At 42.9% G+C, this 27,778-nt stretch overlaps 1 long non-coding RNA gene across 3 annotated transcripts in view; it reads right to left on the bottom strand.

Annotated features, from left to right (window-relative positions):
* The window catches only part of LOC137568689 (uncharacterized), a 225,288-nt gene that overhangs the window by 83,904 nt on the left and 113,606 nt on the right, over positions 1–27,778 (bottom strand). For all 3 annotated transcript variants that reach the window (XR_011030984.1, XR_011030983.1, XR_011030985.1), the window contains exon 3: positions 22,759–22,873. This is a non-coding gene — a long non-coding RNA (uncharacterized lncRNA). The remainder of the gene's footprint in view (positions 1–22,758; positions 22,874–27,778) is intronic.

The following is a 27,778-nucleotide window of genomic DNA, read 5'->3' on the forward strand; positions in this document are numbered from 1 at the left end:
GCCTGTCCACTCACCACTCGCCCTATTGCCAATCAACTACTACTGCATGTAGGGCTTGATTCACTAAACCGTGATAACTAACATCACAGCCGTGCTAGCGTTTTTGAACGTAATCGCGAAAATTCGCGATTGTGCGCAGAAATGCAAAAACGCTAGCGTGGCCGTAATATGAGTTATCACGGTTTACTGACTCAAGCCCGTAGGGTGATAACTCGCTGTGTGAGGAGAGTAAGCGCTAGAGGGAGCAGAAGGCACAGCACAGGCACAGCACTGGACTCCAGAGGGGAGCTTAGAGCAAAACTTTTGCTGCACTATACTCTGCATTTACACACTGGACTGGGGGAATGCAGGAGGGGGATAGGAACAGATAGTGGGACAAGGAAAAAGAGAAAGGCACAAAAGGGAATAGAAGGAGTCACAGTGGGACAGAGGGAGACACAGAGGTATGCATACAGAGCTGTATCATCCACAAGGCAACTTAGGCAGGTACCTAGGGCCTGGAGAGTCTAGGGACCCAGTTTATGCTAACCCCAACAAATCTTGCCAAAAAAGCTAGGTGGCCATCAAGTGTGGGCCCAAATTAATTGCCAGAGATAGGCACAAAGGGAGACAGAAGGAGACACAAATTGAGACAGAAAGATGCAGAGGGACACACAAGGGGGCAGAGGTGGCACAGGGAAACTGAAGGTGGCACAAGGAGACAAAAGGAGGCGCAAGGTGACAGAAGGAGGTACAAACACCTGCATGGGTGTGACTTTGTTTGGGAGCATGGCTTCATTCATGGGTGGGACTTAGTTCATGGGGTGGAGCTTAATCAGGAGCATTGCGCCCCCGGAACCAATGGCACTCCAGGCACTGGCCTGTACTGCCTATGCCTAAAAACACCCCTGCACAGCAGATATAAATCTACACAGTTGGCAGCCATAACAGAGTTAAAGTAAGTCAATTCTTTACACAACTACTGAATGATGGTGGTGCAAAAACATGAGAGGATTAGGACAACAGAGAAAGGTGCCATTGCATTCATGTAAAGGGGCTACCAGAATCTGTGGTCACAGAATTATTTCATACTAGCTGATTGCCCGGCGTTGCCCGGGTATGTATTTGGCTGGTGTTGGCTCCGCATACTTTTTATAACCCTAACACACAATTACTCAATGACCAAGTTTGTGAGCTTTGCGGTCTTTGGTATCAATAATTTGCATTAGAATGAAAAAATCTGATTGGCTGTTTGTGGCTCCACACCCTTTTCTGAATTTGAACCCCAGTCACCCAATGACCAACTGTACCAGGTTTGAGGCCTGTGCCATTAACAGTGCAAGAATGGTAGTAATTAAATATTCCCCTTGAAAAGCAATAGGTGAAGTTTGATTCACTTTTGTAGGCTTCACCCACTTTTCTACATAATAATCCCATTCACCCAGTGACCAACTGTGCAAAGTTTAAAAACCCTGCCATTAACAGTGTAAGAACGGCTGCAGTTTACATTTTCCAGTGAAATTTGTATTTGTCTCCAGCCACTGATGACCCAGCGTTGCCTGTGTAGGTATTTGACTGGTGTTGGCTTCGACCCACTTTTTCTAACCCTAACGCTTAAACACTCAATGACCAAGTGTGTGAGCTTTGGGGTCCTTGGCATCAATAATTTGTATATTCCCATAGAAATTAAACCAATCAGATTGGCTGTTTGTGGCTTCACCCCCTCTCCAGCATTTGAACCCCAGTCACCCAATGACCAACTGTAGCAGGTTTGAGGCATCTGCTATTAACAGTGTAAAAATGGCAACAATTTAAATATTCCCCTTGAAAATCAACAGGTGAATTTTGATAGGCTATTATAGGCTCCACCCACTTCCCTGAATATTAATCTCAGTCACCCAGTGACCATCTGGGCAAAGTTTGGGAACCCTGCCATAAACAGTGTAAGAAGGGCTGCAGTTTACACTTTCCCAGTGAAATATGTTTTTGGCTCCGCCCACTTTTTGTAACCTTGACACACAGTCACTCAATGACCAAGTTTGTGAGCTTTGGGGTCCTTGGCATCAATAATTTGTATTTTCACATGAAATGAAAGAAATCTGATTCACTGATTGTGGCTCTGTCCCCTTTTCTGAATTTGAACCCCAGTGACCCAATTACCAACTGTACCAGGTTTGAGGCTTGTGCCATTAACAGTGCAAGAATGGCAGCAATTTTAATATTCTGCATGTGATTTTTGATTGGCATTTTTAGGCTCCACCTAGTGTTGGGCGAACATCTAGATGTTCGGGTTCGGGCCGAACAGGCCGAACATGGCCGCGATGTTCGGGTGTTCGACCCGAACTCCGAACATAATGGAAGTCAATGGGGACCCGAACTTTTGTGCTTTGTAAAGCCTCCTTACATGCTACATACCCCAAATTTACAGGGTATGTGCACCTTGGGAGTGGGTACAAGAGGAAAAAAAATTTAGCCAAAAGAGCTTATAGTTTTTGAGAAAATCGATTTTAAAGTTTCAAAGGGAAAACTGTCTTTTAAATGCGGGGAATGTCTGTTTTCTTTGCACAGGTAACATGCTTTTTGTCGGCATGCAGTCATAAATGTAATACATATAAGAGGTTCCAGGAAAAGGGACCGGTAACGCTAACCCAGCAGCAGCACACGTGATGGAACAGGAGGAGGGTGGCGCAGGAGGAGAAGGCCACGCTTTGAGACACAACAACCCAGGCCTTGCATGAGGACAAGAAGCGTGCGGATAGCAATTTGCATTTTGTCGCCATGCAGTCATAAATGTAATACAGATGAGAGGTTCAATAAACAGGGACCGGAAACGCTAACCCATCACAGATGTTCATTGTTCATGTTACTTGGTTGGAGTCCGGGAGTGTTGCGTAGTCGTTTCCAATCCAGGATTGATTCATTTTAATTTGAGTCAGACGGTCTGCATTTTCTGTGGAGAGGCGGATACGCCGCCGATCTGTGACGATGCCTCCGGCAGCACTGAAACAGCGTTCCGACATAACGCTGGCTGCCGGGCAAGCCAGCACCTCTATTGCGTACATTGCCAGTTTGTGCCAGGTGTCTAGCTTCGATACCCAATAGTTGAAGGGTGCAGATGGATTGTTCAACACAGCTACGCCATCTGACATGTAGTCCTTGACCATCTTCTCCAGGCGATCGGTGTTGGAGGTGGATCTGCACGCTTGCTGTTCTGTGTGCTGCTGCATGGGTGTCAGAAAATGTTCCCACTCCAAGGACACTGCCGATACCATTCCCTTTTGGGCACTAGCTGCGGCTTGTGTTGTTTGCTGCCCTCCTGGTCGTCCTGGGTTTGCGGAAGTCAGTCTGTCGGCGTACAACTGGCTAGAGGAGGGGGAGGATGTCAATCTCCTCTCTAAAGTCTCCACAAGGGCCTGCTGGTATTCTTCCATTTTGACCTGTCTGGCTCTTTCTTCAAGCAGTTTTGGAACATTGTGTTAGTACCGTGGATCCAGAAGGGTATAAACCCAGTAATTGGTGTTGTCCAGAATGCGCACAATGCGTGGGTCGCGTTGAATGCAGTCCTAGGCCGAAGAGGTCATAGCCTAGGGTCACAAAACCTGTTTATTTGGGCAATTTCAATGGTGGCGAGTCTGACGTACATAAATCGCAGCAATGGCCGTTAGCAACGTCTGAATCTCACGAAATGTCTCATGCAGGTAGAAGACATATTGTTAGACTTGGATTCCAAAGATGGGGTCCCTACATCTCTGCAAACCAGAGTTACAGGGGTCCAAAATTGGTAAAATCCCCCATAGGATTTAATTGCCTCCCTATTTCACTTTCCAAAATCTCACATCTTTTCAAAGGGCAATGGCTCAGCAGTACCAAATTTTCTAACATTGTAGGGACCCTTAGGGGGAACATGACTGGTGAGTTTCGGGCCCCTAGGCCAAAGAGGTCATAGCCTAGGGTCACAAAAACCTGTTTATTTGGGCTATTTCAATGGTAGTGATGGTGGCGTACATAAATCTCAGCCATGGCCGTTAGCAACGTCTGAATCTCACGAAATTCTGTTACAGCACTGTAAAGGAAAATCCCCCAATAAGTACCGCACCACAATATAATGTCAAAAAATATCAAAGAGCTTTATTGGTAATTACAAAATTGCAAGGAAATAAAATCAATGTTAAAAACAACGCAGTGCCAGGATCCATGATAATAAAGGAGATATCTCCATGTACATGCAAGAGTAAATACAAAAAATCCACCCCACCTCACCTAGGGATAAAATGTAGAATACACTGAGGAGGTGAGAAAAGTGACAAGAGCTGAATAAGAAAGAGTGAGACGATGTATGGATGTGTATATGCATGCACGGTGCACGCACACACACACACACACCCTCAATGAAAAAAGTGCTGAAGTGCATGTAAACAACCAGAGTGAGGAGTAAGACCAAACGGATGGCATGCAATAAGGGTTGTAAATAAAACAACCAAAGGAGAAAGGGATGACACCCACCGTGAAGTGACAAGAAGAGCTCACCTACTGCCTGCGAGGAAGAGTGGAAGTGTGGACCTGCAAACTGCTCGCCTTCGCGATTCGCCGCTCAGAGGCGGCTTCAACCGGGCATAATGAACGCCAACGCATCCCCCGTATAAGTAGAAAGTCGGAAATACGTCATGAGGAGGGGCGGGACCAACACAGTCATTGTGTACGTGGCCACGTACACTGGGTTAGAGGCTGCGCGCGCTTGGAGCGCAGCGTTCCGTCCCCATGCGTAAACAGTCAGAAGGAGGGGGGGGGAGCGTGGTCATAGCAACAAAGAACACCAAATGAGTGTAGTAGCGTAGTAATGCTTAATTTCCGCAAATGAAGAGAGAGCCCAGCCAGGGAAAAGGAGAGGCTAAAGAGTACACAGTAATAGCCTAACTGAATAATAAATATTTCATATTTTAAATCACACATATAGACAATATACAAACAATGTATAAGCATACACACATATATACACACATGACAGGCAATACATGGAGTCAATGCAATGGAGCCACCTAGTGGCTAAAAGGAAAGAAGGAAGAACACCAGGAAAACAACACGAAATCAACAGATAACACCAACAATAATCCATTAGCTCAGATGTAACTTCATCATTGTGACGATGCTCAGAAGTACTCCCAGATCAATCAGACAACCGTCCTAGGACTGATCCTCAAAATCACAAAGAGAATAACCTAAGAAAAAATGTAAAAAAAAATTTTTTATTATAAAAATAATACTTTTTTAAAAAAATGTTTTTACATTTTTTCTTAGGTTATTCTCTTTGTGATTTTGAGGATCAGTCCTAGGACGGTTGTCTGATTGATCTGGGAGTACTTCTGAGCATCGTCACAATGATGAAGTTACATCTGAGCTAATGGATTGTTGTTGGTGTTATCTGTTGATTTCGTGTTGTTTTCCTGGTGTTCTTCCTTCTTTCCTTTTAGCCACTAGGTGGCTCCATTGCATTGACTCCATGTATTGCCTGTCATGTGTGTATATATGTGTGTATGCTTATACATTGTTTGTATATTGTCTATATCTGTGATTTAAAATATGAAATATTTATTATTCAGTTAGGCTATTACTGTGTACTCTTTAGCCTCTCCTTTTCCCTGGCTGGGCTCTCTCTTCATTTGCGGAAATTAAGCATTACTACGCTACTACACTCATTTGGTGTTCTTTGTTGCTATGACCACGCTCCCCCCCCCCCTCCTTCTGACTGTTTACGCATGGGGACGGAACGCTGCGCTCCAAGCGCGCGCAGCCTCTAACCCAGTGTACGTGGCCACGTACACAATGACTGTGTTGGTCCCGCCCCTCCTCATGACGTATTTCCGACTTTCTACTTATACGGGGGATGCGTTGGCATTCATTATGCCCGGTTGAAGTCGCCTCTGAGCGGCGAATCGCGAAGGCGAGCAGTTTGCAGGTCCACACTTCCACTCTTCCTCGCAGGCAGTAGGTGAGCTCTTCTTGTCACTTCACGGTGGGTGTCATCCCTTTCTCCTTTGGTTGTTTTATTTACAACCCTTATTGCATGCCATCCGTTTGGTCTTACTCCTCACTCTGGTTGTTTACATGCACTTCAGCACTTTTTTCATTGAGGGTGTGTGTGTGTGTGTGCGTGCACCGTGCATGCATATACACATCCATACATCGTCTCACTCTTTCTTATTCAGCTCTTGTCACTTTTCTCACCTCCTCAGTGTATTCTACATTTTATCCCTAGGTGAGGTGGGGTGGATTTTTTGTATTTACTCTTACATGTACATGGAGATATCTCCTTTATTATCATGGATCCTGGCACTGCGTTGTTTTTAACATTGATTTTATTTCCTTGCAATTTTGTGATTACCAATAAAGCTCTTTGATATTTTTTGACATTATATTGTGGTGCGGTACTTATTGGGGGATTTTCCTTTACAGTGCTGTAACAGAGTTTCGCTTATATATCCCCTTTCTGCACACTTTGTGGTCATTTTGTGATTATTCTAATTGAGCTTATTTCATTTCAAACTGGTGCCACCCGTTTTTCTTTGATTCATGAATCTCACGAAATGTCTCATGCAGGTAGAAGACATATTGTTAGACATATTGTTAGGCTATTTCAATGGTAGTGATGGTGGCGTACATAAATCTCAGCCATGGCCGTTAGCAACGTCTGAATCTCACGAAATGTCTCATGCAGGTAGAAGACATATTGTTAGACTTGGATTCCAAAGATGGGGTCCCTACATCTCTGCAAACCAGAGTTACAGGGGTCCAAAATTGGTAAAATCCCCCATAGGATTTCATTGCCTCCCTATTTCACTTTCCAAAATCTCACATCTTTTCAAAGGGCAATGGCTCAGCAGTACCAAATTTTCTAGCATTGTAGGGACCCTTAGGGGGAACATGACTGGTGAGTTTCGGGCCCCTAGGCCGAAGAGGTCATAGCCTAGGGTCACAAAAACCTGTTTATTTGGGCTATTTCAATGGTAGTGATGGTGGCGTACATAAATCTCAGCCATGGCCGTTAGCAACGTCTGAATCTCACGAAATGTCTCATGCAGGTAGAAGACGTATTGTTAGACTTGGATTCCAAAGATGGGGTCCCTACATCTCTGCAAACCAGAGTTACAGGGGTCCAAAATTGGTAAAATCCCCCATAGGCTTTCATTGGGCCTCCTATTTACCATTCCAAAATCTCACACCATTTCAAAGGGCAATGGCTCAGCAGTGGCAAAACTCACCAGTCATGATCCCCCTAAGGGTCCCTACAATGCTAGAAAATTTGGTACTGCTGAGCCATTGCCCTTTGAAAAGATGTGAGATTTTGGAAAGTGAAATAGGGAGGCAATGAAATCCTATGGGGGATTTTACCAATTTTGGACCCCTGTAACTCTGGTTTGCAGAGATGTAGGGACCCCATCTTTGGAATCCAAGTCTAACAATATGTCTTCTACCTGCATGAGACATTTCGTGAGATTCAGACGTTGCTAACGGCCATTGCTGCGATTTATGTACGTCGCCATCACTACCATTGAAATAGCCCAAATAAACAGGTTTTTGTGACCCTAGGCTATGACCTCTTTGGCCTAGGGGCCCGAAACTCACCAGTCATGTTCCCCCTAAGGGTCCCTACAATGCTAGAAAATTTGGTACTGCTGAGACATTGCCCTTTGAAAAGATGTGAGATTTTGGAAAGTGAAATAGGGAGGCAATGAAATCCTATGGGGGATTTTACCAATTTTGGACCCCTGTAACTCTGGTTTGCAGAGATGTAGGGACCCCATCTTTGGAATCCAAGTCTAACAATATGTCTTCTACCTGCATGAGACATTTCGTGAGATTCAGACGTTGCTAACGGCCATTGCTGCGATTTATGTACGCCACCATCACTACCATTGAAATAGCCCAAATAAACAGGTTTTTGTGACCCTAGGCTATGACCTCTTCGGCCTAGGGGCCCGAAACTCACCAGTCCTGTTCCCCCTAAGGGTCCCTACAATGCTAGAAAATTTGGTACTGCTGAGCCATTGCCCTTTGAAAAGATGTGAGATTTTGGAAAGTGAAATAGGGAGGCAATGAAATCCTATGGGGGATTTTACCAATTTTGGACCCCTGTAACTCTGGTTTGCAGAGATGTAGGGACCCCATCTTTGGAATCCAAGTCTAACAATATGTCTTCTACCTGCATGAGACATTTCGTGAGATTCAGACTTTGCTAACGGCCATTGCTGCGATTTATGTACGTCACCATCACTACCATTGAAATAGCCCAAATAAACAGGTTTTTGTGACCCTAGGCTATGACCTCTTTGGCCTAGGGGCCCGAAACTCACCAGTCATGTTCCCCCTAAGGGTCCCTACAATGCTAGAAAATTTGCCACTGCTGAGTAATTGCCCTTTGAAAAGATGTGAGATTTTGGAACTGTAAATAGGAGGCCCAATGAAAGCCTATGGGGGATTTTACCAAATTTGGAGCCCTGTAACTCTGGTTTGCAGAGATGTAGGGAACCCATCTTTGGAGCCCAAGTCTAACAATATGTCTTCTACCTGCATGAGACATTTCGTGAGATTCAGACGTTGCTAACGGCCATTGCTGCGATTTATGTACGTCAGACTCGCCACCATTGAAATTGCCCAAATAAACAGGTTTTGTGACCCTAGGCTATGACCTCTTCGGCCTAGGACTGCATTGAACGCGACCCACGCATTGTGCGCATTCTGGACAACACCAATTACTGGGTTTATACCCTTCTGGATCCACGGTACAAACACAATGTTCCAAAACTGCTTGAAGAAAGAGCCAGACAGGTCAAAATGGAAGAATACCAGCAGGCCCTTGTGGAGACTTTAGAGACTTCCATTATGTTCGGAGTTCGGCCATGTTCGGCCCGAACCCGAACATCTAGATGTTCGCCCAACACTACACGTGACCCGTTCGGCCAATCACAGCGCTAGCCGAACGTTCGGGTAACGTTCGGCCATGCGCTCTTAGTTCGGCCATATGGCCGAACAGTTTGGCCGAACACCATCAGGTGTTCGGCCGAACCCGAACATCACCCGAACAGGGTGATGTTCTGCAGAACCCGAACAGTGGCGAACACTGTTCGCCCAACACTAGCTCCACCCACTGTTCTGAATATTAATCCCAGTCACCCAGTAACCAGCTGTGCAAAGTTTGAGAACCCTGCCATTAACAGTGAAGAAAGGCTGCAGTTTACAATTTCCCAGAAAAATCTGTTTTAACTCCACCCACTTTTTGTAACCTTAACACACAGTCACTACTCAGTGACCAAGTTTGTGAGCTTTTGGGTTCCTGGCATCAAAATTGTGCTAATGGAAGCAGTATATCCATCAAAGTAATCTGGCTGTTTTTGCCTCCGCCCCTTTACTGAATTTAAACCCCAGACACTTAACGACCGACTGTAGCAGGTTGAGGCCTCTGCCATTAACAGTGTAAGAATGGCTACAGTTTCCATATTCCCCTTGAAAACCAATAGGTGAATTTTGATTGGCTCTTGTAGGCTCCGCCTACTTTTCCGAATATTAATCCTAGTCACCCAGTGACCAACTGTGTCAAGTTTGAGAACCCTGCTATTAACAGTGTAAGAATAGCTGCAGTTTATATTTTCCCATGTAAAAAGTTAGTTGTTTTTGGCTCTGCCCACTATTTCTAACCTTGACATACAGTCACTCAATGACCAAGTTTATGAGCTGTGGGGTCTTTGGCATCAATAAGTTGCATTTTACCATTGAACTGAAACACATCTGATTGGCTGTTTTTGGCCCGCCCCTTTCAGAATTTTATCCCCAGTCTCCCAGTGACTGACTGTACCAGATTTAAGGCCTCTGCCATTAAGAGTGCATGAATGGCAGCAATGTAAATATTCCCCTTGAAAATAAACAGGTGCATTTTGATTGGCTGTTTTAGGCTCCACCCACTTTCTGAATATTCATCACAGTCACCCAGTGGCCAATTGTGTAAAGTTTGGGACCCCTGCAATGTAAAAAATTTAGTTGTTGGCACTGCCCACTTTTTCTAACCTTGACATACAGTCACTCAATTATCAAGTTTATCAGCTTTGGGGTCCTTGATATCAATACTTTGTATATTCCCATTGAAAAATAAACAAATCTGGCCAATTGTGGCTCCGCCCCCTTTCTGAATTTGAACCCTAGTCACCCAGTGACCAACTGTACCAGGTTTGAGGCATCTGCTATTAACAGTATAAAAGAATGGTAGCAGCTTAAATATTCCCTTTGAAAATCAAAAGGTCAATTTTTATTGGCTGTTGTAGGCTACACCCACCTTCCAAAATCTTAATCTCATTCACCCAGTGACCAACTGTGCAAAGTTTGAGAACTCTGCCATTAACGGTGTAAGAATGGCTGCAGTTTATATTTTCCCAGTAAAATTTGTTTTTGGCTCCACCCACTTTTTGTAAACTGAACACACAGTCACTCAATTACCAAGTTTGTGAGCTTTCAGGTTCCTGGCATCAAAAATGTGTGAATGGAAGCAGTTTATCCACCAAGGAAATCTGATTGACTGTATGTGGCCCCGCCCCTTTAGTGAATTTGGACCCCAGTCACCAAATGATCGATTGTAGCAAGTTTGAAGCCTCTGCCATTAATAGTGTAAGAATAGCAGCAGTTTAAATATCCCTCTTGAAAATGAATTGGAGAATTTTTATTGGCTGTTGTAAGCTCCACCCACTTTCTTGAATCTTAATCGCATTCACCCAGTGACCAACTGTGTCAAGTTTGAGACCCCTGCGATTAACAGTCTAAGAATGGCTGCAGTTTACATTTTCCCATTTAAAATGAAAGGCTGAAATTTGATAGGCTGTTTTATGCTCCGCTCACTTTTTCTGGATTTGTAACCTCGGTCACCAAGTGACCAACTGCGCCAAGTGTGGGGACTCTGGCTTGATTACTGTGAGAATGGAAGCCTTTTACATTTTTTCCATTGACATTAATGGGTGAAATCTGATTTGCTGTTTGTAGCTCCGCCCACGTGTGCAGGGGGGACCCGAGACCCCCAGAACCATCCCAGGTAGTAAGGGATCTGACACACACACACTGCCCTTTATACCCATTATTTTTGTGAGTACCTTAGAACCTTTCTTTACTTTGATGAGGTCCATTGACTCCCTCTCTTTCCTCAACATGTCAAAGCAGGGCCGCTGGGAGAAATCATGGGGCCCAATAGCAAAATGTAATTGTCCCCACAAAAAAAACATGAAGCACCCTGTGCTTCAGGTAGCCCCCCAGTATAGGGAGTAAGAGATTTCCCCCAGTATTAGGTACCCCAGTATAGGTAGCCATATTAGCCCCCCTCCCCTCCCCAGTGTAGGTAGCCAGATTAGCCCCACAGTATAGGCAGCCAGATTAGCCTCTCCAATTATAAGTAGTCCCTCAAGTATTAGTAGCCAGAAAGTCCCCTGCCCCCCCCCCCCCCCATGAAAAAGTATATGTAATCAGATAAGCCTCCAATGTATAGGTAGCCCTATTAGCTTTCCAAATATAGGTGCTTTGATTAGCCATCATAAAGTATAGGTGGTCTGATTAGCCCCCCCCCCAAGTTAAGTAGAAGTAGCCAGATTAGCCCCTCAAAGTATTGGTGGCCGGAAAGTGTAATGGTTAAGGGCTCTGCCTCTGATACAGAATACTGGAGTTTGAATCTCAGCTCTTCCTGTTTAGTAAGCCAACACCTATTCAGTAAGGAGACATTGGGCAAGACACTAACACTGCTACCACCTATAGAGTGTGTCCTTGTGGCCGCAGCTCTGGCACTTTGAGTCCATCGGGAGAAAAGTGCAATATAAATTTAATATTTATTTATAGGTAGCCAGATTAGTCCTCCAAAGTATAGGTTGCCAGATTAGCCCCACAAAGTATAGGTGGCCGGATTAGCCCCCAAAGCATAAGTAGGGCTATTAACCCCCCGCCCCCATATGCAGAGTAAACAAGTGGAGCACTGGAGGGAAGTGACATTACCTCCCCTGGCTCCACCAACAATCTACCTTCCTCTTGCCTCGGGATCTCTAATATTACAGTGTCCTTTTTCCTTGCATAGCCCACATGACAAGAGAGGGCACTATAGTCATGCATATGAGGATGCTATCAGGCAAGTAGGTCATCTGTGGAGCCTGGAGAGGTGAGTCCTATGCCACTGTGTCAGAGCCAACCTATTTATTCATGGCATTCAATTAAAGGAAACCAGAGCCGAGAGAAATCAAACGTTTTATACATACCTGGGGCTTCCTCCAGCCCCATGCACACAGATCGCTCCCACACCGCTGTCCTCAGTCATCTCCCTTGGGTCACGTAACTTCAGCCAATCGCGCCCAGTCTGCGCAAAAGAAGTGCGCCCTCTATGTATCTCTCCAGCAACTACGTGTCTCTCCGCATAAGGCTGGAGGAAGCCCCAGGTATGTATAAAACTTTTTCTCAGCTCTGGTACACTTTAAGTAAAAGGAACATAAGGTGGCAGCTGATGATATGCTATTTTATCCCATCTAGCCATTGATCTCTTTTTAAAATTGCTAAAGGACCTTAGTAAATATGGCCAGTTAGCAACCCAAAAATAGACTTAGTAAAATTATGAGCCCTAGATGTTATTTTCTACAATCAGATCAACCCCTTGCTTACCAGATAAAATGGAAAAATGAGCTAAGTACACCCCTAACACAAGAGCATTGGCAAAACATTTTCTGATAAGTTATAAAAGGTCCCTAATGTCACCAGAGAAGAGCAGAATTTCAAATTCTAACCATACTGGCACAAAACACCAGAACATCTACATAAGACCTTTCCTGGCTGGAAAACCAATTCTGCAGACACAGAGAGAATGATGGCAAACTTTTTACATATAACCTGAGAATGCCCACTGCTAAAGGATTACTGTACATACCCACAGATAAAGGATTATTGGGGTGAGGTCCATTCACTCTTTTAAAAATGTGTGAGTGGTGAATATTTCTCCAGGTGTATTTTTGCTACACAATGTCCCTTCTCTCTGAAAAATAATAAAAAAAAATGTATTGGTGTAGCCCATTAACATGGTTAGATCCATGATACCAGCTTTATGTGCATCAGCATCCTTACCACCAATACAGCAGTGATGGTCCAAAGTGAACAAGATTGCTGAAGTTGAAAAAGTACTGACCTACCAGGACAAGATCCACCAATATATACTTATATATACTTACCTGGTGGTCAGGTTGGTTGCTGGAGTGTAAAGATATGTTAGAATACAAAAGAAAGATGAATGACTGAATAGCCTCCTAAAAGAACATACATTTCCTCCTGACAAAGCTCAACCCCCACCCCCAGGTTTTTGTTTTCCCCAAACCCTTTCTTCTTCTCTGTACTCCCTCTTTGCCCCAGACACCCTCCCCCCCAAGACTTTTCCCTGCTTTACTCTGTCCAAGCTCCATCTACTTTTCTCTAGTCTTTCAATACCTTTGATTTAATTACATATTACATATGAGTCAACTACTACTCGTAGGAGGCACAAACTGAAAGGGAACCCGTGGTGAGAAACCGATGGAGGCTGATTTATTTCCTTTTAAACAATGCACATTGACTGGCTGCTTATTCTACTGCCTCAACAGGATTGCCAGGTAACTGGTATAGCTTAAAAGGAAATAAATATGATAGCTTCCACATATCTTATTATTATTATTTAGTATTTAGGTAGCGCTGACATCTTCCACAGAGCTGTACAGATTATATTGTCTTGTCACTAACTGTCCCTCAGAGGGGCTCACTATCTAATCCCTCCCATAGTCATATTTCTATGTATGCATCGTGTAGTGTGTGTATCGTAGTCTAGGGCTATTTTAGGGGAAAGTTAATTAACTTATTTGTATGTTTTTGGGATGTAGGAGGAAACTATGGTACCCGGAGGAAACCCACGCAGACATGGGGGAACGTATAACCTTCGTGCAGATAGGGCCCTGGCTGCGATTCAAACCAGGACCAAGCGCTGCAAGGCAAGAGTGCTAACCACTACGACATTGTGCTGCCCCAATCTGTTTACATGCATTACTTACTTATTGACCCCAGAAAACAACAATTATAAATGGCAAAGTTTGACACTTTATGCTGGTCTACAGTGACTCGCGCTGGTCAGAGTTGGGAGCTGAATTCTGCTGGATAGAAAACAATGCTATTGAGCACACTCTAGTAAGAAGATATGCTGGAAAACAATTAGTATCCTTTAATTTTCAAAAAGTTAGTTCTCATTTCTTTAAAATAACAGCACTTTCCAGATCTCCAATCTATAAAAAAATGCCTTCACATGAAAATATCATCAGCTTCAGACTGATAGCCACAATTATATGATCAACTGCCTGTTGTTGCCACATCTGTGAGTGCCATATTGATAGAGTGCATATTATTATTATTATTATTTATTGTATTTATAAAGGGCGAACATATTACGCAGCGCTGCACAATAGATAAAAGGGGTAACATACAAGGTAGAACATACAGAAACTCACAACAAAACCAGATCATGCAAATGATTTGATAACAATACAGTGTCATAGGTCAAAATAGAGACTGTTATAGTCCACAGGAGGGGTGATTGTCAGTAAGATTGCATAATCAAGCTGGAAACACTAGGGAGGAGGGCCCTGCCAGACGCTTACAATCTAAAGGGTGGGGGTGGAGACAATAGGTGCATCTTTTGAGAGGGTGTCTAACAGAACATATTATGGTGCTGGTGTAGGGGGGTATGCGAGCATGAAGAGGTGAGTCTTAAGAGCTTGTTTGAAGGTATTAAAGGTGGGGACGAGTCTGACGGCTGGTGGGAGTGAGTTCCAGAGAGTAGGGGCAGCCCTGGTGAAGTCCTGCAATCGTGCATGTGACTGAGTTATGCGTGGTGCGACTAGGCGCAGGTCATTGGAGGATCGGAGGGGGCGGGCTGGTATGTGCCTGTGGACCAGATCAAAGATGTAGGTCGGGCAGGTCTTGTGCACTGATTTGTAGGCCAAGCACAGGATTTGGAAATTGATCCTAAAGCTGATGGGGAGCCAGTGTAGTGCTTTACAGAGCAGAGTTGTAGAGGCGCTGCGTTGAGAAGAGTGTATCAGTCTGGCTGCCGCATTCATTACCAATTGAAGTGGGGCAGTATGGTTAGAGGGGAGGCCAGATAAAAGAGAATTGCAGTAATCTAGGCGGGAGATGACAAGGGCGTGGATAAGGAGTTTAGTGGTGTCAGGGGACAGGTAGGAGCGGATCTTGGAGATGTTGCGGAGGTGGAAGTTGCAGGATCTGGCAATACTTTGGATGTGGGGTTTAAAGGAAAGTTCAGAGTCCAGAGTAACGCCTAGACAGCGGGCTTGGGAGGCAGGGTGGATGGTAGTATTTTCGATAGTGACATGCAGATCATGGAGGGGTGCAGCTGTGCGGGGTGGGAATATTAGAAGCTCAGTCTTGTCCAAATTAAGCTTTAGGTACCTGGCAGCTATCCAGGAGGAAATGGATGTGAGGCAGGCGGATACTTTGTCCATGGTAGAAGAGGAGAGATCTGGGGTGTGGAGATATATCTGGGTGTCATCGACATACAGGTGGTAATTGAAACCCATGGAGGAGATGATTTTGCCAATTGAGGCAGTATAGAGTGAGAACAGTAGTGGTCCTAGGACGGAACCTTGAGGAACACCAACTGAGAGGGGTGTAGGAGTGGATGAGGAGCCATTGAAAAATGTTGTGAAGGAGCGGTTGGAGAGGTAGGAGGAGATCCAGGCTAAGGCTAGGTCCTGAATGCCCATTAGCTTCAGGGAGTGGAGGAGGAGGAGAGAGTGGTCGACAGTGTCAAATGCTGAGGAGAGGTCCAGGAGGAGCAGGATGGAGTACTTACCTTCGGCTTTGGCAAGGGCAAGGTCATTGACCACTTTGGTGTGGGCTGTTTCTGTAGAATGGGCTGTGCGAAAACCAGATTGCAGAGGATCGAGAAGGGAGTTGGAATTAAAGAAGTTGGTCAGGCGTTTGTGGGTCAGGCGTTTAAGAATTTTCGAGGCAAAAGGGAGGAGCGAGATTGGCCGGTAGTTGGATGGCAGAGCAGGGTCAAGTGAAGATTTCTTTAGCAGGGGAAGCACAGTGGCCTGTTTGAATATGGAGGGGAAGATGCCGGTAGAGAAGGAGAGGTTGAACAGGTGGGTGAGGACAGGGGCCAGACCAGAAAAATGTGGGCGCAGAGAATCAGATGGGACCGGATCTAGGGGGCAGGAAGTGGCAGGTGAGGTTGCCAGCAGCTGGTTGACTTCCTCCACCGTGACAGGATTGAAGGAGGTAAGGGAGTAGAAAGCGGCAGGAGTCGGATGTGGTGGGGAGGTGGGGGCGATAGAGCGGAGGACAGAAATATCCTTCCGGATGGTTGGTATTTTTTTTTGATGAAGTAGTTTGATAGGTCAGTGGCTAAGAGGGTGGAGGTTGGGGGAGAAGGTGTGGGGTTGAGTAGGGCATTGAAGGTGGCAAAAAGATGACGTGGGTTGGAGGCTTGGGTAGCGATCAAGTGAGTGAAGTACCGGTATATCTGTTTGCTATCAGCGAGGGCAGTATGGTACGTCTGCAACTTGGTCTTGTATCCCAGGAAATCATGGTTGTGGCGGGATTTCCTCCATTTGCGTTCTGCAGCTCGTTCTGCAGAATGTATACTACTTTGGACAAGACAAGAGACCTACAGCTCACAACCAAGCCACTGTGGCTTTAAGACAATGGCTCACAAATAAATGAAGCTGTCAGGGCCGGCCTTAGGTTTCACAGCGCCCTGAGCGAAACCTGATTTTTGTGCCCCTCCCCCTTCATCCTCTTCCCACGTGCATATACACACACGCACGCACGTACACACACACACACAGGCCCATATGCAATTCCCCTTTTCTCCTGAGATATCTTCTAGAACAGTGGTTCCCAACCTTTTTGACGTTGTGACACATCACGACAAATGCTTAGATCTCTGTGTCACGTATGTATAATAGAAGAAATACTATTAATAACCACGAATGCATGGAAAGAGTGCATTATCCTTAATACACTTAAAAATGAAGGCTAGAACCTTTCAGGAATATTAATAAAAACAATTAGTGGGACAGTTAGCCGCCTTCCCCCCATTTAGAATGATAGCACAGCACTGACAATTTGCGCAACGCGTTATAGCTGCAGTGCACCCCCCCCCCCCAAAAAAAAAAACGCCCTCAGACTCAGTATAGGTAGGTAGCCAGGTATAGGTGCCCCCAGTATAGGATCTCATGTGTAGGTGCCCTCAATATAGGTTGCCAAGCATAGGTGCCCCCAGTATAGGAAGTCAGTTGAAGGTCTCCATCCCCCCCTAAGGTAGCCAGGTGTAGGTGCCTGCAGTATAGGTAGCCAGGTGTTGGAGCCCTCAGTAAAGGTAGCCAGGTGTTGGAGCCCTCAGTAAAGCTATAGGTGCCCTCAGTATAGGAAATCAGGTGTAGGTGTCCTCAGTATAGGTAACCAGCTAGAGGCGCCCCCTTGGAAGCTGGCGCCCTGAGCGACTGCTCCGGTCGCTCATATCAAAGGCCGGCTATGGAAGCTGTGCTCCTGTTGCAGAGACCCCAAATAAAGTGCCAGCAGGTGCTCATGGTGTGTGGCCAAACTAAATGCATACCAATATTAACCCTTTGCACTCACAGGCACCAGTAAGCAAGATGAGCTAACTTTAATTGTTTTTGAAAATTAGGCTGTGTTTCTCTACTCTCTCTGGAGGTGATCTAACTCCATTCAACTCAATTCAACTGCACTAAGGGGTAATCATGTTATGAGGAGCAAAATTCTGGTCTCCATGAAACATCCTTTTATACATTTGGCATTATAAAAGTGACAGCCGGATCTTAAAAAGCGGAAACCAAAAAAATTTAAAATATGTTTCTAGATTGCAACTCTTTAATCACTTCCCCTTAAAAACCAGAGCAATTTTCACATCATGCTCCTCTCATTCATTCGTCAATAACTTTATTGTGACTTATCACACCGAAATGATCTATATATTATTTTTTTCACCACAAATTAGGCTTTGGGTGGTACTATCTAATAAGAATTATTTTACTGTAAATGCATTTCAAAGGAAATAATAAGGAAAAAAAATAAAAAAATATTTTTTTATCAGTTTTCAGCCATTATAGTTTTAAAATAAAATGTGCTACGATAGATAAAACCCACGTGTTTTAATTTCCCATTTGTACCAGTTATTACAACTTTAAAATATGTTAGTACAATATATGGTGATAATATTTTAACAAGAATTAAAGGTGTATTTTTTTTCATTTAGTGATTTGTAATACTATATCAATAATTACGAGTCTTTATTTTCAAAAAATAACAGTTATATACCCTCATGACAAACATATCAAAATGACCATAATGAAACTATTTATGTATTTTTTTTAAATGGTGTGATTGTTTTATTTTATGTTTTACAAGTGTTTTATTTTGATAGCTGTAGGGTAGGGGTGTAAGGGGTTAAAAATGAATAAAAAGTATGTATTTCTATATATAAAAGTGTATGTTGGTGCATTTTTACTTTTTGGCCACTAGATTAGTTCCGTATACTGTAAACTGCACACAGGAAGTAGTAAGTGCATCGGTTTACTTTTACTTTATTTAAAGGCAGGGCTCTCTCACCCTTTCATGTCTTGGATTTTGTTGTTCATTTCATAGCTTGCACTCTGTTATACATTTTATTCATCAGGCTACATCTGTCATTGTAACCACCAGTTCTGTATTTTGTACCAGTGTCCATATTTGATGTATATTATTGTCTGTATCATTATGTACACCTTGTTTATTTTCCTAATTTGTACAGTGTCACTGAATATGTTGGCACTTTATAAATCAATCAATCATAATAATAATAAAAGGTGCCTATCCACTGAGTGATTAAGAGATCGACTTTATTGGGAACTCAACTACAGTGTGGTTAAACGAAAGTTGATCGACAAGTGGCCCACACACTATGAGTAAGATCTTGGTATTTCTCCTTCACTAATAAATCCAAACATTGTGATTTCTTCATGCTCTGAAACCAAAAATTGATTTTGTGTTGATCAAAACCATGCGAACTGTAGCCAATTCCTTTGGGATCGACCAATATTTATATATATATATCGAGTAAACTGGTTGATGTAACCAGATATTAACCAATTTCCATCGATCGAGCAGAATGGAACATAATTGATTCTCCCTCAATCCAATAAAATTATTGAATCAAATGGTCGATCGTACAGGAAAATCGAGTAATGTATGGGCACGATAAAAGAGCAGAATAGAGACACTCACTACAAAGGAATATAGATTTCATTGCCAACACATACTTTGTAGCACAAATTGGAAAATTCTGAGGCACAAAAGCAATACTACCAAAATGAAATCCTTGTTTCCAAGGAGTGAACTTTATTTCCAGTAGCTGATACCCCCTTTCACATGAAAAATCTTTACCTTTTCTTGGATAGATCATCAGGGGAGTCTGTGTGGCTAATATTATGATGAAACCCCTCTCGCAGTGTGATGTCAACCAAGGTCCTGACAGTTTGCTGTCTGTGAACCTCATTGCATTGTGGGAAATCATGGCTTTTTCTAACTGTCAAACAAGCGATATCTCCCTCTGAGCATTGAACTCTCAGCAACGAAAATTCTGTACAGATCACCTGGCAGAACCAGAGATGTCACCACCACCATCGATACATTTCATAAGGTCGATTAGGGAGGGAGAGGAAAGATTTTACAATGGGCAAACACTGACTAAATAATTTATAAATGAATACTGTAAACAATAACCGGTTTTATTCATTATGTTATTTTCACTACAATTCCGCTTTAAAGGGAACCTTAACCCTGGAGGAAAAATAGTTTCACTTACCTGTTGCTTCCCCAAGTCCCCTGCAGCCCTCCTGTGCCCTCGCCGGTCCTCGATTATCCTCCGGTCCCCCGCTGCAGCTTAGTTTCATTTTTGGCTGACTGACAGGCGGCCTCCGGCAATGCATCCTCTTCTTCGCCTTCCCCGCCATCAAGCGCATCATGTGAAGGTGCAAGCGTACTACGCCTGCACATGACACGATTGACAGCGGGGAAGACGAAGAAGTGAACGTGCTGCAAAACTAAACTAAGCCAGGGCGGGGGACTGGAGGACACTTGATAAACTGCGGGTGGGGGGTGGGGGGGTGGGGGAGGGGGGCTTGGGGAAGCCCCCCGGGTTAAAGAAAACCTGAACTGAAAATTAAAAGTCAAAATAAACATACACAAGTCATACTTACCTCCCGTGTAGTCCACTCCTCAGTATCTTTCTCCTGTCCCAGGTCCTGTTTGTTCACGGTGATCAAGGGAATTTTCCGTCCTCCATTTTGAAAACGGCCATTACCCATAACAGCTTTCTGGTCAGCACACAGTTAAACTGGAACATCGCCCACTTGAGCCATAGGGAAAAATGGACATTACCTGGTACATCACTTTTACTCTCAGCTATAACTGACAGCAACTGATATTTTACTGACAGCAACTGATATATTTCAGATCTGACAAAATGTTGTCAGAACTGGAAGGGATTATTGTCAGAAGAAAATGGTGAGCTTCTGAGAGGAACTGATGGCAAGGTAACTATGTAATGTTCATTTGAAGCTACCTCATGCGTTTATTTTAAATATTTTTACTCAGTACAGGTTCTCTTTAAGGTTCACTTTAAATTTGAGAAAAATATACATGGCCTGTTACTAAGTTAAAACCTGGATTTATAGCCTGGTAATTGTGTATTTGCCAGATGGCAGTTGTACCAGAGGGGATTTAGTATGTTATAATGCTGCTTGAATTGGCAATTCATGTCATTACATGCTGTACATATTCTGCACTTGGCTCTCAATCCTAAAAACAAAGGATACGTTAACTTTGAATATGCGACGACCAAAGAACTGCGTATCATCAATTTATACAGTAGAAAGGTCATAGTCAATATCAATAGATATTAAATGTAACTTTACTGATATTACGCTTCTAATGAATCTTCTGGCATGTGAAGACCTATAACAATGTATTGTGAAATCAATATTTCATCAAGACACTGAACTGCTGGATCGCTACTCTACAGAAAAGAGATTTGTGCTTATTGGAATATGGATAATAAAGATGGACACTTCTGTTCATAATATGATGCCGGGACCAGCCATGCATGTTTTTAGCAATTACATTTAAAATTGGTGGCATTTCTAGAAATGAAAAGAGTATCTTTATGGGGGGAGTGAATTGCTTTTACCAATGTGAGATGTGCAATGTGACCAGAAGGTGTCACTGTTTCTCCAGAATGAGAAGTCACATTGGATCTTCCATAATAATGTCAGGAAAGAGTCTCCTGTCCATGGCAGCAAGCCAGATTTTTTTGCATATTACAACAAGCAGGCAAAATATTTGAAACATGACCGGATTATCGTTTATATACCTTATATTTCAGTACCAATCCTGTATTCTGTATATTGGTGTATACCATTGCCTGTATTATTTTGTACACTGATTTTTAACTGATTTGATAATAATTATTTTGGAATTGGATGGCCGATTGGCTGCCAAATCAGAAAATATGTTGTCACCTTTACAGAAAGGGTCGCTAGACTGTCCCACTTTGTTCTGAAGCTTATCAGTTATACACCACAGTGCCGCAAAAGATGTGCATTGAGCAGGATTCAGTGTCTTAAGCATGGAAAACTGCATCCTGTCCTTATATTGAGCTGATCACATAGATGTCTGAATTACTTTGATGTATTTATAATGACAGCTCCAGGCAATGCTGTTTTTGAGTTGGAAGGATTGTGGTTTTTACACAGATGAGATTACTTAAGTGGAGAAATGTAAATAGGATAACTCTATATGCAACAAAGAGTAGAAAACAAGTATTTATTGAGTGTTTTTCTACTTTAATGATAATGGTACCTTCATGTAGTTGTTAACCATAATGAATTTAGTCCTTCCATGCTGCGGTCACAGCCAAACAAAGCAGTTCACATAAAAATCCCAGGAAATTACTGAAGGGTTAAACATCCTAAATTGCTGACATACTTTTCTTGAAAGAGCTGTGACATCAGCAGAACATAAGTCAAAAATAATGACTTTTTGTGATTGATGAAATGGTTAAATTATTAGGCAACAATATGCATTTTGCATATGCTATAGACTTGTCACAGCTGGTACCTATGTTAGTGCTCACCACAGCTAAAATCCTGAGCACACGCACATGCTTCTGTGCAATTTTAAGCAATACATATCAGTCTATAACACTGATGTGTTGCTGGGGGGACCATGAATTGTAGTTATGCCACCGATAGGGACTTCTCTGGTGTATTTTTTGGTGCTTTGTAGAATCTTATGATTGATTAAAGTGCCTACTTTCATCTGAGTAGATTATGGGGATTTCTGTGAATTACAAATGTATAACATCAAACTAATTTCTGATATTTAGATTTAAATGTACTCCCCAATAAGATCACCCCATGTTCAGCAGACTCAGCCTATTCTTCCCGCACCTATGCCAATTCCCTGTAATTCAATTATTCTCTGCTATTTATTTTTGGTTATTCTTCTTTAGCATACCATTAAATAATTTACACATAACTTGAAAATACAATTGCCACAGCTGTAATGTATTGTGTGCCTATTGGGGGCTGTCAGTGGTGTAATTGCTAACAGCAGATGAGATCAGATGTTCAGGCATAACAATTACCGTATCTCTTTTTTATTTACCAGGTATGGACTCACATTATGTTCTGTTCAGAAATATTTCCATATCCATTGTTATTTGGTTCTCAAAGCATGCAATACAACAAATGCCCATCTCGAGTCCCTACTCATTCTTATCAGCTTCCAATAGGATCTAATAGAGAAAGTGAAATACAAAACACTGGTAAATGTTCAAAACTAAAAAGGACACTATTACAAACTTTAATAGACTGTTATTCAACAAATAAAAAGCATTGTGGACCAATGCCTAATGGATTTAGCATTGCATTGCCTAAAAATAGTAGTAGAGACACAGGATCAGGGGGACAGCCAGGCAACTTGCACTGTTTAAAGGGAACCGAGCATCATTTTTAACTCCCAGGTCAGGGTCAGCTTGATAGCAAATTAAAAATGTATGATAAAAAGATGGTTCATTATTAAAAGTATGGTTGGGTTATTGTTTTAAAAAGTTTTTATTCAAGTTTAGGTAAAGAAATGTCGCACAAAGGCAATGTTTTACAACTTCTTTCAAGTAGGCATGTTGTTTTTTTTTTCACATTAACGAGTAGAAGCAATTTAACTGCTCTGTGAAGATTCTTGGAACAAATTAATGTTTCACATTTAATGCACCAAGTTGAATTAAAAAAGGATGTCATTATGTAAAACTGCAGTTAAACAATTTCCACTTCTTAACAAGCCTTAAATATACTACATTCCCTGAAAGAAGAAATGCAGATTAATGGCTGCAAATTACTAACATTAACAGTAATTCCCTTAGTGGGCTTGTTGGATCTTGACCAAATCACTGTCGCCTGAATGTAATCGGAAATTACAAAATTATTTAATGGAGATACCAGGCCCTTTTAGCTCTGACATTCGGTATTGTTTATAAATCCACTACTAGAGGGTTAGGGCTGCTCTTTGACTAGTGCTTCTTCATCTAAAGGAAACCGTAGCACTATGCCAATGGTATTAATTAGACAGTGACATTAATAACTTTACACTTTATATTTGTGAATGGTAATTGTATTGCCGTCTTTTATTTAATGCAAAGAAAAGAACAGGGGTTTCACCCCCAGATGCTGGTCACAGCCCAGCAAGCATTATTATATTAGCATCATTGTTATAGGATATATAGAATATGGAAAACAAAACGAATGCATTTGTCTAATTAATATGGGAAAGACAAATAATTGTTCCCTTAGTAAGTAATACATCATCATTTCTTTCAGGGCCTGATGCTCATTTTGGCCCTCACTCCAAACACAAAATGTTCACAGTTTTATCAGTTATTGGAATAAGGTATCCTTTAGACGGGAGGCTGAACGGCGCCCTTGTCGGGTAGTAACATTATCATAAATAGCTAAGAGGTCTTCTGACCTTCTGCTTTACCTGATTGAGTATGGCTTCTGTTTGCCCTCTTATAAAGAGGCTCTTCAGATAGCATCATAAAGTTAGCTATACATTGAGCGACGATGGGCAGATTTGACCGAGAGACAAATCCCTCTCTGGTCAAATCTGATTAGAGAAAGATCTGTTGGCTGCCCATACACCGCAGGCCGATTCCCAATCAATTTCAGCATGAAATCTTTTGGGAATCAGCCGAGTCTATTGCATCTGCTGATTTGCCGCTGCCCCCATAGTGTATAAATGTGCCCCCCTCGTGTGCATTTAACATTGCCCATCCTATGTCACCCAACAGGTGGTGCCCATCTATCTTCCAGTTCTTCCGCTTCCATTTACACCTCACACACCACCGGCATTTAGCGCGTGGTGCGTGGAAGATCACACATGCACCACGCACTATACGCCAGTGGTGTGTGAGGCACAAATGGAGTAGGAAGAACCAGAAGACTGATGAGTGCCACCCAGTGGGCGACATTACATAGGTAATGTATAAATGTGCACATAGAGGGCACATTTGTACGCTAGGGGGATAAGCGCCGGGGGTTTCATCATATTCGTGGCTTGTCAGGATATCGCTCATCGTTACTGCCGCATGCCCGATGGACCATGACAGCCCGACATCTTGCAGTATATCCGATCAATACATGCAACCAATATCACACCCAAATTGGTTGCATCATCAATCAGGTATGCTCTTGGCGGCACTAATTTTCATCCAATTTAATAACAATTATCGAATCAAATGGTCAATCGGCCACCAAGTTGAGAGAAGTATGGCCACCTTAAGCCTTCTTCAATTTACTGTATTACCTTCTTCTCCTTTATGGGCGCACAGAGATAGGGATAAGTCCCTTGTTCGAATTGCTGGGACAATAGTGCTTTGCAAGGGAGGGGAGGTCAGAGGATTTTCTACACCCTTTTGCAAGAACCCTCCCAATGTTAAGCCATGGTTGTTAGTACTGACCATGGAGTGAGGTGCCATACTCATGAGCTCTGTCCCTCTTTGCCACCCAGCCTGCATGGTGGAAGTGGTGTTAATAAGGCTTGTAGGTAGAAAGAGGACAGACTAAGCTTATTTTTTTCATTAATTAAAAAAAGATTAATATAATACTTATTTAAGCATGCACAGGTGTTTCACACACATTCCACCAATATTTTTGTTTGGAAAAATGCTTAAAGCTTCTCAGCAGGTTTTTAAAACACAGCATCCCCAGCTAATATATGGGGATCATTGCACCCATTGCCAGGAGCACAGCAATTAGGGATAAGAGTGCAACATTTACCAGTTAGATCTCGCAGCAAGTCAGGCTGATTTTGTGTAGCAAATAGTTTTTTCCTGATTTCAGACCAAATTTCACATTTACAATAAGTTGACCAATGGGGAGCCCTGGCGAGTGATTTAAATATTTTATTGGGGCCCTTTATGCAGTGGTATAGTGAGTGCCAGAAGGAGCGGCAAGGAGTGGCAAGGAGCAGTGAGTCCTGGTGGTGTTGTGGCAATTGTCCAAAGGGAAGCAATGGCTGGCGGAAGGAGAATCTGAAATAAAGATATAAGAAGAAAGCAGAAAAAAAGATTAACCTCCCTAGTGGTACCGACGGTTATACACGTCAATACAAAACATGCTGTGAACAATATTGATGTGCATACACGTCAGTACTCTCCTGCACTGTATACTAGACCCTTGCTTGTCACATTTTTAGATTGTAAGCCTCTGGCAGTGGCAGGGCCCTTCTCCCTAATGTATCCAGCTTGATTATGCAATCTTACTGTCAATCACCCCTCTTGTGGACTAGAACAGTCTCTACAGGGTGGGCCATTTATATGGATACACCTTAATAAAATGGGAATGGTTGGTGATATTAACTTCCTGTTTGTGGCACATTAGTATATGTGGGGGGGGGGGGACTTTTCACGATGGGTGGTGATCATGGCAGCCATTTTAAATTCGGCCATTTTGAATCCAACTTTTGTTTTTTCAATAGGAAGAGGGCCATTTGACAAATCATCAACTTATTGGGAATTTCACAAGAAAAACAATGGTATGCTTGGTTTAACGTAACTTTATTCTTTCATGAGTTATTTACTGACCACTTATAAAATAAAGCCGGTAGTAGCCGGCGAAATCGATCGAGGACGCCGTCCTCTCATATGGCGGCGGACCTTCCTGGTGCCTGACTTCCCCATGCTCCAATAGGACATCACCTCCTCTCGGACAAACGCTGCTGACACCTGCAGGAATCCTGTCCGGATGAGTAAGAGCCCATTGGGCAACTTTATGCAATCCATATGCTTTGGCTGACACACATTGCCATCATGCTCTATGGCTGCTGCTGCTTTGTATTCACTGGCTGCTTGATCTGTCTTCAGCTCTAATACGCTTCTCTGCAAAGTACTTTCCATGCCAACAATGCTAATATCTTCCAATCTGTCTGTGTTCATTTGAACTACTTGCATGGACTTTTGCTTCCACCTAACGCTGCACAATCCGGCTCTCTATGCATGTGCAACAGGCATTGTTTGCCAGAGACACAGGAATCTACATGCACATGTCAGTATGGATATCAGGAAGAGCTAAATAAGCAAATAAGCATTTGAGCACATGTGAATATCAATGAGCTGACAATACCTGAGGTGATGCCTGCATGGTTTGCTGAGAGTTGAGGATACCTGCTTTTCCTTGTTTAGGCCTCTCTTTATATTGGAATATCCACGATGAACTCTGGCTATAGTCATGCGGCTAGATTGGACTCTTTTGTTCCTTGATTTTGTTTTTCTTTTTTGATATATTTTTTGATATATTTTTTTTTATTTTTTGTTTATTAAGCTGCGCAGCTTTCAGCCATTATCTACGTGCACTGAGTCCATTGGTTAGATTCTTTCTGCATTAGAGGGCCCTAGGTTCAGTGGGTTTTGGGGCGTGGGTCGTTGGGGATGTGGGATTTTCCGCTGCCATGTATGTTTTTATGCTAATTTTGTATATTGTCTTTTGCAAGTGATGAATAAAGTTTTGTATTTTTACAAATAACATATATTAATATTTTTTGTATTCAATCGGGCCATACCCCTTCCACACAACATCTCATAAGGTCTGTTCCCACTTATAAAATATGTTCAATGTGCTGCCCATTGTGTTGGATTGTCAATGCAACTCTCTTCTCCCACTCTTCACACACTGATAGCAACACCGCAGGAGAAATGCTAGTGCAGCATTTGTGTGAAGAGTGGGAGAAGAGGGTTGCATTGACAATCCAACACAATGGGCAGCACATTGAACACATTGGGCTTGATTCACAAACCAGTGCTAACTGTTAGCACGGGCATGCTAAACACTTAGCACGTGATGTGCAGCTCACTGTCTTTTCCGCTCGCAAGGTCCCACAATTACGGACATTTGCACGAGATAACGCAGACTTTTGCGAGCAACCGGCGGCCGATCAGTGGTCGCTTTATAAATACAATAAATAATAATAATAATAATTTTGGCAAGTTACAGGAAAAAAAAGGTTATGAAAATTAAGTGGATCGCTTTTTGCACAGAAATCCAGGGGAAATTGAACTGCAGGGAGTTTAAAGGAGAAGAAAGAAGTATACAGAAAAAAGTGATGGAAGAAGATAGAAGTATACAGAAGAAGGTGATGTCAGTTGTCAGAC

Source organism: Hyperolius riggenbachi, chromosome 1 (genome assembly GCF_040937935.1).
Source record: "Hyperolius riggenbachi isolate aHypRig1 chromosome 1, aHypRig1.pri, whole genome shotgun sequence".
Classification (NCBI taxonomy): domain Eukaryota; kingdom Metazoa; phylum Chordata; class Amphibia; order Anura; family Hyperoliidae; genus Hyperolius; species Hyperolius riggenbachi.